We start from the raw sequence: 15,058 nt of genomic DNA on the forward strand, positions 1-15,058 counted from the left end.
AGGTCATCATAATGGTGATGACACAGCTCACCTGTGTGGGGGATACCTGTAACACTGGTGAGTTCAATGATCAACTGAATCTAGGCCTCCACCTTACATTCTGAGCCCTGGAAATCACCTGGCAGCAGCCTGTGTTCATGATTACTTCAGGACACCCCATCTCTGTGGCAGAAAGCATGCACCTTTACCAGTACCACCTGCCATATCACCAGTTGATCAGACTCCAAACACTGTTGCAGAATTCCCTCCTATTTTGGCTAATATAGACTATTTTCCCATCCTTACATGTCACTGAGCAACATTCAAAAAGTGTTGCGTTGCTTAGCATCATGCAAAGCAGCTTAGCAGAGCTTTTATCTAAGCTTAGCACCGCACAAATAAAAGTAGCCATTAGCATGTTTAAGCAGTGTTGAGCACAGTGCAGCAGTGCCATATTTCACAAATTTGTTTTTAGAATTAAACATATATTTAAGCAATTAAATTACAGATATTTTATCACTGCTATGGACTCAAACCCAGGACCAACTAAGCATTATGCTGTATCTCTACCCATTTAGTTACTTGGATGTTATGAAAAGTAGTATACCTCCACATATACTACTGGGCTACCTGTTAGCATTGCTAAGCACTGTGTGTGCCATCACAAACGCACTTAAATAGACCCATAAATAAATAAGTAATTACGTCTGGTTTCTATTTTTACATGTCTAACAAATGTCATCTATGTATGTATGAGCGTTGCTTGGATCTGTGGTTCTCTGCTTCACACCGCTCAAACAGAACAGTAATTAAAAAAAAAACACTTAAAACAAGAAAAATATGTAATTATGATAATTAATGACATCCGGTTTCTATTTTTAGATGTCTTGCCAGTGTCAGCTGTCTATATGTGAGCACAGCTTGGCATTGCTGCACTTCCCGCCATGCTGCACAAACATACAAAAAAAGGGGAAAAAAATTAAAATGAAATATTACACATTTGACAATTCACAGCATTTTAACAGTAGCGGGGAGCAGTACAGGGCAGTACAGAGAACATCAACTTGTACACATCCACAACCATGGCAGCCTCTACAGTTCTCCCTACATGGATTCAATATCTCTGTTCCTATGCTCTCCCTTGGAAACAAGTCATCATACGCAGATAGATTCCATGTAGGCTCTACACAATGCTGACACAGATTTTATTAAATCCTGGGGTTTGTTTATTTGAATGTACTAACTCCACGATCGAACAACTTCCTGGACAAAGATAACTATTTGAGAGGTAAAAATGTACTGTCGTGTAATGCAGTCTCACAGCATAGCATGCAATACTTAAAAATCAGGGACTGTTCATTTCAAAAAATCAAGATTAGGGATATTAGATATATTTAGATAGCTTTTGTTGAATGGTAGTACTCAGGTGAAAAATGTATATCTCCATTTTAAAATTAACATGAAGTCTACTTCTTCCATGTTCTTCTTTGGTGTATCTGTATATTTTTATAATGGCGTGTGCCTGTCCTTTTTTACTGGACATTTATCTGCACATAAACCACATAAGCAGTGATATATATATATATATATATATATATATATATATATATATATATATATATATATATATATATATATATATATATATATATATATATATATATATATATATATATATATATATATATATATCATCCTTCAGAAACTCAAAGTTTCAGAACTTTACACTTCAAAAGGCTAAGACCATAAGATCGAAGTTCTGATACTTCGAATGTTTTGCATGGAGAGCGACGTACAGTGCAGAATGGGATACTTACCATTTTCTTTACTGTAGTATGATCTCAGAAATTGGTATATTTGATTAGTGGTGGGGTGCAGAAGGTGTTGCCTCCTGCAAAAATGTAATTTTTTTTATTAGGTTATCGAAGTTTCAAAATTTTGATCTTATGGTCTTGGCTATTTGAAGCTTGAAGTTTTATATATATAATTTTTGTAAACCAATTTATTGAGAACAGCACACAGTTTACATATGTTACAACAAAGTTCATTTCACAGGCAATTATAAGAGAATAAAGTTGTACTGAGCTCTAACAAATACCTATCACACTGATGTATGACATATCTATTGGATAGTAATACACCATAGGTTTAAAAGATGAGATTCCCATGGAAAAAAATACACAAAAAAGACTTGAGCTTACTGCATTCTTGATAGTGACTGAAGGTTGCACACAATTTATTAACATATTTAAATATAGTATGGAATACACTCTGGGATATTTTGTCAACATTTAAAAATGAGGGACATAATAATCATTTGCATATGTAAGAGCCATTGTTTTTCATTGGAGATATAGTCAGCCTGGGGAGAGAGAAGAGGATCTGTCTTATGATATATGGGTTTTCTTAATGCAAACTCAGCAGCAGCTCAGGCCCTGTTTCATACTGTCAAACTAAATGAGCATGTCCACAACATGTGAAAGTAGTCATGCCTGTCTTGACCACATTTCCCATCCCTCTTACTGTGCAGAAGTACGTGGGAGGGAGTGAGGTGCCAGAAGTGTATTTTTTAAACAAGTGTAATACAGGGGATGGATTGGGTTCAATTGCTTTTAATCCACTATATAAGAGATCCAGTTTTAGAGGATATGTTCCATACCCAAAACGTGGGCCCACTTGAGTCTATCTGCATCAAAGGCTCTTTGGCTATAAGGCTCCAGGGTTGCATAGGCCTGTGAAAATTTCCACTGAACAAGTTCCTTGTGTGTGGGTCTGGTAATTTGCAACTCAGCTAAAGCTGCTTCACTAGACATAGTATCCCAGGAGCTCCCAGGGAAGACTAGCCAGCTGATGATATTGCCACAAGAGTAGCTTAATTCTTTTATGACTAGAGCCACAGTCTGCCAGAAGGTGCAAGGCATAGTCTTAAGTGGCAAATGTGTCAGTCCAAAACACAGTATCACAGTTTATCCAGGCTTCCCAGAAAATCAGCATCCCATTAACTATGAAACGATCATAGGCCCATATCCTCTCCTAATGACACCCATCAGTGTGATATGCATGGATCTCAGCCAGAACCTGTATTATCAATGATCGTTAAGCATGATTCAGCAGTCTGTTGCCCAGCCCCCCCCTCCAGTCCCTTAACTTATGTTGCTTGAGGGAGGAGTAATTTTTTTGTCAGAGCAGGTGGATTAAGAAAATTGCTGAGGTAGGCCAGATATATCTAGGGTGGGTACAATCTGGCACACATTTTATAAGATCTGCATCATGTTTATATGTGGTGAAGCTAAGTACTCCTAATCATCGCCAGCTGCACACCACTATTGTTTTCTTTCTCTCCATGTGAGGGTGTTTGCTATTCAAATATAGGAGAACAACATTCGCTGAAGCTTAACAGTAAGTGGATGATGGTACAAACATGAAATGCATCTTACTATGACAGAAACATGGGAAGGATGACCATCCGTATGGCTGCAATCTTGGCTAGTAGGGGCAAATTAAGTCAATAGGCTCATAGGATCATAGGAGGTTACTAGGCTAATAGCCCTGAGGCCCTTACAAGCCAAGCCAGGAGTTTATTCCCAAAAAAGAAACCTCAGTAAGCACCTGACACCCCTGTCAGCGAGGGACACATGGGGAACCCCTGGGAAAATTTGTGGCTTCCCATCCACTCATCAAAGTTGTGCTTGAAGAGTGTCAGTGAGGTAGTCTGTTTGACATGTATGGGAAGTCTTCTCCAGAGATGGGGCAGCCTCTTGGAGACAAACTTGTCTCTCTAACAGGTTTTGTTGATGTTGGGAATTAGATGTAGGCCTTTCGAGCGGGTAATGCACAAAGAGTTAGTCTTAAGGATCTGGAGCATCTCTAGTAGGGCAGAGTCTGAAATTGCCTTGTAGGCAAGGCACAGATCACCTCTGAGGAATCTGTATGGTACTTAGTAGAGTGATAGTGATTTGAGCCTGTCCACATAGGACAGGTGTTAAAAGCCATGTATTCTCTTTGTTAGGTATTTCTGTAGCTTTACCCAGATTTTTTAATATAGGTTGACATTTTATACAACAAATTCAGTAGCTGACAGTTTGTTGTTGTTGGCTGACACAACACTTTGTTTTCTATTACAATTCTTTTATGCAATACTTACAATTTTTGTGTTTTTGTTTGTTGTTGTTTTATGAATTTTAAAAAGAAAATTTGTTATTGTACATATATTGTTATATATGTATATAATATTAAATCATAAATTTGGTTTACAACACATACACAAACATTTACATCTTTAGTAACAAGCTAAAAGGAAATGGTATAAAAAATCTTAATTTTAGCTTTTTTTAATTAATTTACAATTGTTTATTAACAATCAATTTAAGTATATGATTTAGTAGCTTAGGTAGTTTGTTTTACTCTGTTTTTACTCTGACTTGATAAAGAAGGCGCTTTGTCTCTCCACTGTGTCTTTTTGTTCTTTTCTGTAAAGCTATTCGATTGAATTAAACCTGCTTTTACCATCTTTTTGCAGCAGTTGAATTATTGTCTCCACGGGTGTGTTTGGATATTGTTCTTAGTTGCTTCTCATTCTTCACGATTTCTGTAGCTTTTCCAGTTGCTGCAGGTGTTTGAAGAGGTACATACCAAACAGGGTGTTATACTCAATTATTGCCCTAATGTGGGAGGAGTACAGAGAGATAATAACCTCCTTTTTTTCTGGATGCAATCTCTTTACTTATGAGATGAACCAAGTTAAAAGCTGACCACTGCTGCTACATGATGGTCAAATGTGAGATTGTTGTCAACCTGAGTACTCAGGTCTCTCACCACAGATTGTGAGCTAAGGGGGTTGCTGTTGATGTGGTAATCAGTAGGGGCCATGTTTTTGCTGAATGGTATGATAATACATGTTTTGCATTTAACTTAAGGCTATGACTTTGGCACCAGTTATTTGTTGCTATGAATCCCTCCTGCAGTATGTTAACATCATTTGTTGAGTCAATGACAGCATCCAACCTACAGTCATCCACAAACTTGGTCAGCCACAGGCCTTTTGTCTTTGCCTGGACCTCTGAGAAGTACATGCCAAACAGTAGGGATCCCAGGACAGATCCCTGGGGAACACCAGTAGTGACAGGTCTGCTGTCAGAGGTGGAGGTACCTATTCTGGCCTTGTGTGTCCTATCAGTTTGCCAGTTCACCACCTACCTGATGAGATAGGGATTTACGCCAAGTTGTGTTAGCTTTTCAATAATGCCTGAGTAGAGGATTGTGTCAAATGCCTTGGCCAAGTCAAGGTAAGCTGTATGTACTGACTTTCCCTTATCCAGGGCCTTGGTGACAGTTTCAAAGAAGTCAACCAGGTTCAACAGGCAAGATCTGCCCTTTCTAATCCAAACTGGGTGGGGTCATGTACCTGGAGATTGCTTATGTCCTTGTTTATGAGATCCATAATAATACTCTCCATGGCTTTACATATCAAACTTGTCAAGTTAATGGGGTGATAGTTTTCAGGGTCAGTAGTGGCACCACTTTTGTGCAAAGAAATGACAATGGCAGTTCTCCACTCTGCTGGAATGAAGCCTGTACTTAGGCTGTGATTGAATAGGGTGCTCAATGGCAAAGCTAGTTCTTGCTGGAGATGGTGCAGAATACAACCTGGGATACTATCAGGTCCCATGTAAGCTGTGTTCTTTGCCTTGGATAGGGCCTTTAACACTTGATCTATTGAGATGTGAGGTATAAGAGAAGTATTGGGGATGTCAAATGGGTTTTAGTGGGACAGAGTTGGAAGTTTGCGCTGAACTTTTCTGCTAGCATGTTGGCTAAATCAACAGGATCTGTGTAAGTGATGCCATTAAGTACTAACTCGGAACAAATCTGGGCTTTGCCATGGAGGTTCCTGACATAACTGAAGAAGGCTTTGTGGTTTCCCTTTGTTTTGGAGGCTAGTTTTGACTCATAATTGGCTTTGGAGGTTTTCACTAGTGATATAATTTGCTTGTTAAGCTTAAGGAGGGAGTTTTTCCAATTTGGTATATTTTCCTTTATACCCTTGGACAGCAGTTTCTTCCTTTTGTTGCAAAGCCTGTTGATAGAGGATGTCTACCAGAAGGTTTATGTTTCCTTGAGGAGCAGGTTTTAGTTCTGTTGAGTATGGCTGAGTCCATGCAGTCATACAGGTGCACTGGCATATTGCTCAGCATAATTGTGTGCATCCTCTGAGGGGGACAGTGGTGTGAAGTTACTGATACCCTCCCTTAAGAGGTAGTAGTCAGCTTTTGAGAAGTTTTTTGCCTGCTTACAGCCGGTGGGGGGGGGGGGCAGAGACTTTGAAGGAGACAGACCAATGATCTTATCTCACCAGGGAAGAACATACTATGGTAGTAGTGCAGCGGTCGCATATGTTGGTGAGAACCAAGTGCAGAATGTTATCTCCCCTTGTGGGGGATGAGACAAGATGGTATATTGCATTAGAACTGATGAAGTCAAGGAATCATTGATGATGGGTCTACAAAGGTTTCAAGTAAAGGGCAGGAGTTGTTATAAAACTGCTGACCAAGCATAATACCCAGATACTTATGGGTATGGCTCCACTGAATCGCAAAACAACTATGCTGTCCTTCCCATTCTGATGGCAATTCATTTAACAAAATGCCAACTAACCTACAACCCCAAAATATGGCAAAATACTTGAATGTTTTGTAGGATTTCCTCGATATGTATCTGTGGATGCTCAACCCATATTATACAAGCATCTGCAAACCAACTGTCAGTTATGTTATCAAACTTCATTGAAGAAAATCACCGAAGCACTTTGTGCAGTTTGATATATAAGCACAGTGCCTCTACAGCTATCAGAAAGAGCACTAGGCACAGGGCCACCCCTGTTGTGTATCTCTAAACAAGAGGAACATTTCAGAGCTAGAATTTTTAATGACTTCTGTACTAATGGATGGGAGTACAGCAGTCTGCACCAATTTTAGTACAATTTGGGAAATCCAAAAACCTTGACAGTCCTCCACAGGAAGTTCCACATTATGAAGTCAAATGCACTCTGAAAATAAATGAAGAGGGCTACTCTGCAGACTGTTCCACATTTAAAAAACTGTTGTATATTATAGAAAAGGTGTAAAAAATCAGGGATCCCTTGTCCTTTTGGGATGAAGTCCTGTGACTGTGACAGGCCAGATCATTTGCAACCTAATCCATTCTTCTGGCCAGGATCTTGGCAAAAATCTTGGCAAGAATCTTGGCATAAGTGAAGGCTTTCATTAAAAAGATTCAAAAGTCTTGCAGCCCTGATCTCCTGCACAGCTTTGTATTACTCAATAATTATGCCATCTGGACTTGATGCATTGCCACCCTTCATCGATTGTACGGCCATTTTCACCTCAGATAGTCTCAATGAGAAACTCAAAGATGTAATATGATGAGCACCTGTTGTGTGCCAGCTTGTATCTCTTTAAAAAGCTTCCCATCCTGCAATTGTCATCTGTGGGATTAGTTAAGGTTGCCATCTTTCTTTGTAGCTAAAACCAGACTAAGGTCACACCCCTTGTATCACTCATAACTCCACCTATTCCCACCCCCTCAACCATCCATGTCCCTCCCGTTTTGTGACCTCACGTGACATCGGCTGATGGGAACACCCTCTTTTTCTGTTCCGGATGCCTGCTTTCAGCCAATTTACTTCATTTATTCATAAAACATTAAAATTCATCTATGTATTGGCCTGCAATTGCAAGCCTTCCAGGTGGACAAATTCAATTATATTCTAAAACATTTAAATAAATAATCAATTATTCAATAATACTGTCTCACAAAATGTATGTAAAAGCAACCAAATCCAATTAATGTCAGCATTTAAACCTTTTGGTATGCATGCCTGGTATTTCAAACTAAAATATACCTCTTTTTATGGAAGCCAACTCTTTAAATCTGCCCTCAAATTTTGCGGACTCTACATAAGTACCATAAATTTGACATCTGTTAGCTAATTCATGCTGTTGTGAGATAAAGTGATGGGCCACTGGACTATTACCCCTACAACTTCTTATATCACCCAAATCAAAAAACTCTCTTTACCTCTCTTTTAGTTTTCCCTATATATATTTGTGGACATTTACACCAAAGACAGTAAGTATCTCTTGCTAGTTTACAAGTTAAAAAAATGTATTCTAAATAAATTCCCATTCAACAAACAGGAATCAGACTGTTGCACATAATCAATTCCCATGCTAAACAATTTCCACAATTACAATACATTCCTGTAGTTCAAATAATTAATATGAAGTAAGTATCTGTGTCCCGCGAAAAGACATGGAAAATGGCAAATATGTTGAGAGTTTAGGACAGGTAATATTTCCCAAGTTCCCTCTACAAGTTGTATGAACCTGTTATTTTTAAGCTGAAAGACCTTACTATTATAGGAAATGATAAAGCAGCTCGGATTTTACAAGTGCATGAGCCTTGGGGCTAGCCCGGGTAGGTGAAGCTCAGATATGCACTTGGTATGGCCGGCGGTGCTGCAAAATCTTGTATTAAAAAAGTGGCCCATCTGGACATATGAAAAGGCAACAAGCAAAGAACACATGCTTGGGGAAATCTGCAGCAGCCAGCAATGACTGATCTGATGAAGCATACTGAAGCAATTGCTAACTCGTATACCTACACAGGACGTAAACAAACATGAAATAAACTCTTTTGCTCTAATGTCACGTTACCCGTTTAATGTAACCAGCAGTTAAGCAACTATGCACGTCCATGCAGAGTTTAACTTTTAAGTGCTTAGCAGTGACAGTATCCACTTTTCTGCAATATTTCTAGACTGGCAACAACAGATTTTCAAAAAAAGCAATTATTTTTTCAGACTAACGTTTCTGTACCTACCAGATGAGATGATCACACAAAAAATGCAAGCATCCTTTTGTTCCGGATCCAGCTATCATTTTTCTAAATTTGTAGGAGCAACATTTAAATTGTCCCTATTTGTAGCTAGAATTCCCTCTTCTTAAGTCTGCAGCCTGGCTGTCATGAGTGAGGAAGGGGGAGGTTCCGGAGGGCAGGCATGTTGGACAATTTTGGTCATGATTTTATTATGTATAGCGTCAGGGTATTTTTCAAGGGTTGTCTGTCAGGCACTGGAAAGTCATTCACAGCCACGCAGGAGTGGATTAGTGTTAGCCATTAGGGGGAGGGTGGGAAGTGCAGACTGATGCACTTCTATGCGTACGTAAAATTAATTCTTCTAGACTGCATCGGTAAAAACAATTTTGACAGTGGCACAAAACCCAGATTTCATGTGTCTGGTTTTGAATGAAATTGCTAACTGGACAATTTGTCAGAAAACCAGACAGTCCAGTCAAAAATCAGACAACTGGCAACCATATGACATATCCTGAAAGGTGCTAGTTATTATATGATTAATGTTCCCTGCTGAATTTACCGCCATACTCCTATCATTTTTAAGGCGGCTCTTGCATGAGCAATTGTTCTTTCCACTAACTAATTCATCAAGAGTTTAGGAGATTTAACTTCTGTAGCCCATTTTAAAGGTTCTGCCTAGAAAAGGAAAGGGCTTTAATTATCATCTTAAGCATTTCCACATTCATTCTCACATCATTCCTTAAACAACCCTGTTTGATATAGGTGTAAATTGTTTGCTACAATTCCCTTTCCATGTCTGAAATACTAGACTGAATCTCTTCCCTAGCTTTGCAAACTAAATGCTTTGATAAAGGCAAAAGAGTACATTTAAATGAGTTCTACCCATCCCAATGCCCCTTTGAATGTGGTAAGTATTCCACGAAAACTGCAAAAAACATGGTGACAACTGATTGACCGCCATCCTCTGCTTAAAGAGTAATGGGTCCATTCTTACTACATAGGGCATATGTGGTCAGGTTTCTCCAAGTATTTGAATCATCACTACACAATGATCCAATAGAGCATATTTTTCCGTTATAGATTCCTCCAATATGTCTAATCAGTTCTGGCAAACTAAACAAATATCTATCACCTTCTAATTGCCTGTCTAATTGCCATCCCCTTGTGGTGAGCAAATAAAGTGCAATCAGATGCATCAAGGTGTGGAGAGCACCAAGAGTTGCCTAAATGTATTTCATTCTTCTAGTCTAGAATAAGAGCTCTGCACATTGAAGTCTGCCTTAAAATAATTCGCAGAAAGAGCTTCCCCATCTGAATCAAAGCTTCATACAGTGCTAAGAATGGGGATATGTCTTCAATAGACAGACCATAGAAATTTGCTAAAACTAGCTGACCTGCCATAGATGTAACTTTGGCTATGACCCAACTACCAACTTTTATCAAAGACAGAGTCTACTTTAGATCTGCCCATTGTATCACTGACCCATTATAACACCCCTTGGACACATAACTCTCAACTGCTATGATTTCAGCAAGGCACTATAATTTTGGTCCTTAGATTTAGCCTTGTTGCTCTTTGATTTATGATGTTTCTCAAAAAGTCACACTTGATTATGGTTATATACGTTATTAAATACATAAATCAAGTCTATGCAATGACTTAATAGCACTGTCTATGTGGGGTCTAGTATATTAAGAGCTTTTCTTGTGGAAAACAAGAAAGTACACCTCTTTCTGACCCTCTGCTATGTTTTTTAAAAGGCCAGTGCTATGATTTATAATGCTTGGAGGTTGCGAATTTTTCCTGGGCAGCTTCAGACCAGCACACCACTAAATACCAATCTTTTCACTGTTTCATCCAACTGAATGCTTCGAGTTTATGAAGTGTAGTCTCTTGAAAAAAATATGAGTTGCAATGTCATTGCTTCCATTTAATTCTCACACGCTAATATTTGACTCTAGAGTTTGATCCCCCTAACATTCCACGTGACATTAGAATACTGGTTGGAAGTGCACAGCATGCTAGATAAAGGAAGGAACTAAGAGTTATAAACACACCCAAGCTTTACACAGCACAGGTTGTGAATGAAATAAACCACACATGTTAAATAAAATAGGCAAACTAAGGGTCATTAGAATATGTAAGAAAAGTTCAGCCCACATGCAAATTAAAATGATCCATACACCTGTGGGTGAAAAGCCAACTCATACTTCAACCAATCACAAAAGATCCTCTGGGTCATTTAGTTACCCCCATTTGCAAATAGCAGCAGGTGAAATTTGTATATAACAATCCCTGTCAACCCAGTCAAATCACTAGTCCAACCAAGCAAAAGTATCAAAAGAAGCCACACACTCTGGCCAAGGAGGTACAATATTAGTACAACAATGAAAGCATTCTGGTGCCACTTGGTTATCACCTGCCCAGAATGAAAGGGCTGGATCAAAAATACCACCCAGGAAATATTCACTGTCCTTAGGGGATGATTGTCATCATCCCTAGTTATACAGCATATCCTTCAGAAGCTCAAAATATTGGAGCCACAGGAACATTAATAAAGGAGATGGACTCCACCAGCAGGAAGTTACCAGTGGAACTGGCTGGCCTTCACACAGGAAAAACATCCAACTAGTGAAGTAGGTACCCTTTCATCATCAGGAACTGATCCCATAGTAAGAACCAGGCATGCACTATTGCAGGATGTAACCTGAGGGTCAGACATACAACCGAGTTATTACTATACACCTCCAAACATTAGAAAAATCTTATCCCATGAAGATGGAACAGTTAATGCATTCACAACAACACTGCTGTCCATTCCCCACTTGCAATCCATGGAATGGCATACTCACTGAAAGAAAAAAACACAAGAGTACTCTGGCCTAAACCCCCCAATTCAGGATTGCTCATTATCAACACTAGCTGCTTGAACCACTTGTATCAAAGCTAGTCTGTCCTGAGTTTGCCCATGAAACTTTGCCTCACTCATGGAGTATTCCAGCCTGTCTACTTTTTTTGCAAATCATCTTCCCCTTCTGAAAGTTTTAGTAATGGGATAAATCTGTCTTGGTGGGGCAGTGGAGGAGACCTTGGCTAATGTCAATGTTTTTGGGTAACATTAAAATCCAAACAGGCCAGGAGCCTTCTTTTTCCCACACATAATTTATTTTGGTGCTCACTGCCAATTTGTCCCATTGCATAGGTTCTGGGGTGTGGAAGCCTTGACATTTAAGGTAGGCTTTAAACTTATGTGGAAAACTGAATGTCATTTTGAGAGATCCCTTCATCACTGCTAAAGCTGCTGAAAAGCAGGGTTGGACCTGTTAACCCTTGCTTTTGAATTATTTCAGCGTAGGAATGAAGGCCCTCCTTTTGTTGAACAGCACAGCACTGTAACCAAGATTTGCACTGTAGTGCCTCCCTCTTTGCAATTAGCCCCCACGTCCCAAGCCCCTCTAAGAATTTCTTCCCAATCAACATAACTGAGATATTGATAGATGTGAAGTACAAGGATATATTTACAAAGACATGCGTCTAGAGCATTTTTCCCAGGGCCTCCGCTGAAAATTGGGTTTGTTCCAAGTTGGACTTTCCCAGTTAACAAATGTTAAATAAATAAATAAAATAAAATAAATAAATATTAACTGAGCACCTTATTTATACAATTAATTATTTCAATAATCAGTGGGGAAGGCAATCAGATCATTATTTTCAGGTCTCCTGCTAAGCCAGTGACTCAGATTGTTCTTTCAGGAGTGATTCTCTCAGTCATCTACCTTAAGTTCCAATTTTTTGTACCATTCAACCAAATCATTCAGCAGTTGCTGGTGGATATTCAAGTGTTCCTTCTTCTCTAAAATCACCTGGTGTTGCTGGTCTCATCTTTTATGTATGGCTGCCGCCTCCATCTTAGTTTTCTTACTGGTAGCCATTGAGATTTTCATGTTGTTTTGTACATCCTGGATTAAAGAAGTTAATGCTGTCAGGGAGATTTACTGATTTACTGTAGTAAGTACTCTAGCATATGTTTCCCACTATGTGATGCTTTGGATTTCAGTTTGGAGGCCATATCCACTACAATGTCAGTCATATGAAGATGGTGCAAAATAAATTTAAACCATTAGTAATGCACCACTATGCAAAGCAGTCTCCTATATTTAAGACAGAGCTCTGATTAGTCAATCTAGCACTAATGGGCACACATAAAGGCTGTTGGGATGATTCAATGATAAAAAATTACCCTAGTTGAGTCAGAACTGTGGCTTAGAGCATCTGGTCATATGATCAGTCCCAAATGTTCCCCAAGCAGGGAGTTATTAATTTTTAATAACGCTGAAGTCGGGAAAATAAAGCTATTCTTCATATATCAGAAGCTGCCAAGTCAAAAGTGCAATAGTGCGATTGATGCAGAAAATACAGAAAATAAAGCACCAAATCAAACAAGAAAAACAAAATAAAATAAATACACAAATGTGTATAAACAACAGAGTAAGTGCAATCAGTGGTATAATGGCAGTATACTATGGTTGCATGTGAGCTTCACAAGGATTTACTAACATGTGATTTGGCATTTGGACACTTTGATTTTTATCCTCATACCCAAATCACACTAGGCATGTGTAAATCCAGGTATAACCACATTTTTCTAAACTATATTACAAAAATGGAAGCTGTGGAGACCAGGTTATACTGTGGGAGCTGTGGTACTACACAAAAAAATTCTTAGGATGGAGAACGTACAGCAGTTGCTGCACTGCTGTATTATGCATGCATGTATTAGGAATATAGAATCGATACTAGTCAAGCAGGAGCAGAGGTTACAAGAGGCCTATATGTATACAGCTTCATGTTTACATTGATGCACTTACACATTATTGCCACCCTGTAAGAGTACTTAATAGTGCTCACCTCCCAAGTCAAGCAAGGCACGTGATACCCCTGGTGTAAATTCGTGTCTATCCATCTAATTATGAAAACTAACCTTAAAGGCAGACAATATAGTACTTTGCTTGACGGGTAGTGGAGACTTCTTTCATAGGTTGGGAGTACATTTAGTTAGTAACCTGTGTTTATTTGTTGGTATAAATTTAGGTCCCTGACACAGATATTTGTAGAGTCACTGGTTCTGTGAGGAAAGAAAAGGTCAGATAATATTGTGTCATTCATGACACAGGTCACCTTGGAGTAGGCAATTGTATGGTTGAAACTATACTGCAGATGTTACGGATGTGTAGCAGATACATTTGCTGTGAGATCAACAACATGCATCCTGTCATACTTTCAACAATGGTGTGCAGACATATAACGCATAAGTCACATATGCAAAATAGCAGATGTTATTACCTTTAGAGCTGGTGCTAGGAGATTCCCAACACATGCAGGGATGTGTTGCACTCATTATATGCCTTTCAAATATAAGCAGCAATATAGTGAATTCTGAACATGATGTGGCTATACTGCGCTAAAAATAGAGAACATCTAGTTTAAAGATAACACAGTTCTCTTACAGCTCCCATGCATATATAGTTTAAAAAACATGGTGGGCAACATGTTACCGAGTGTAGCTGTCAAGTATACAGATTTTTGCAGAATTTCCAGATTTTTGTCTCCTATTTTTGTCTGCTCCTTACAAAAAAATTTGGTTTTCTGACAAATCACTGGAATGATCTGAGAAATTAAATTACTAAATAATGACAAACATTTGCATTTCAGACTTCTATTCCCTCAGAAAATGTATGTTAACACAAACCCTGTTACTCTAGCAACTTTCTAAGTTTATAAGACCAATATTAAAAATCTGTTCCTATTTTTGGGCCTTTGTATCCCCATTTTGTCAGGCTTTGTCCAGATTCCTTGTACTAAGAGGTTGGAAGATATGGTTATGAGGCATCAGCTCGGGAAAGAATTTATATGTGATCTTAGAACAGGCTGGTGTCATGGTCAAAGAATGCCAGCATGCTGCTGATGTAAGCATGGAATGCAGCAGAGGGTATGGAAACAGGTGCACAAAATGGAGCAAAACAGGACAGCAATCCTTTTAGGGCACAATTAGGAAATGTCTCCTTTGTGTCCTAGGCAACATGAAGCAACTGATAGATTTTAACAATTATGTGGAGGTGCAGCATTAGGAATTATCTATGGTTTCCTGATTTCTGATGCAAAAAATTAGAAGCAATAACAGAATTCAAGACAAGACAACAT

This window comes from Protopterus annectens, chromosome 2.part2 (genome assembly GCF_019279795.1).
Source record: "Protopterus annectens isolate FY-2018-M chromosome 2.part2, PAN1.0, whole genome shotgun sequence".
Lineage (NCBI taxonomy): Eukaryota > Metazoa > Chordata > Ceratodontiformes > Protopteridae > Protopterus > Protopterus annectens.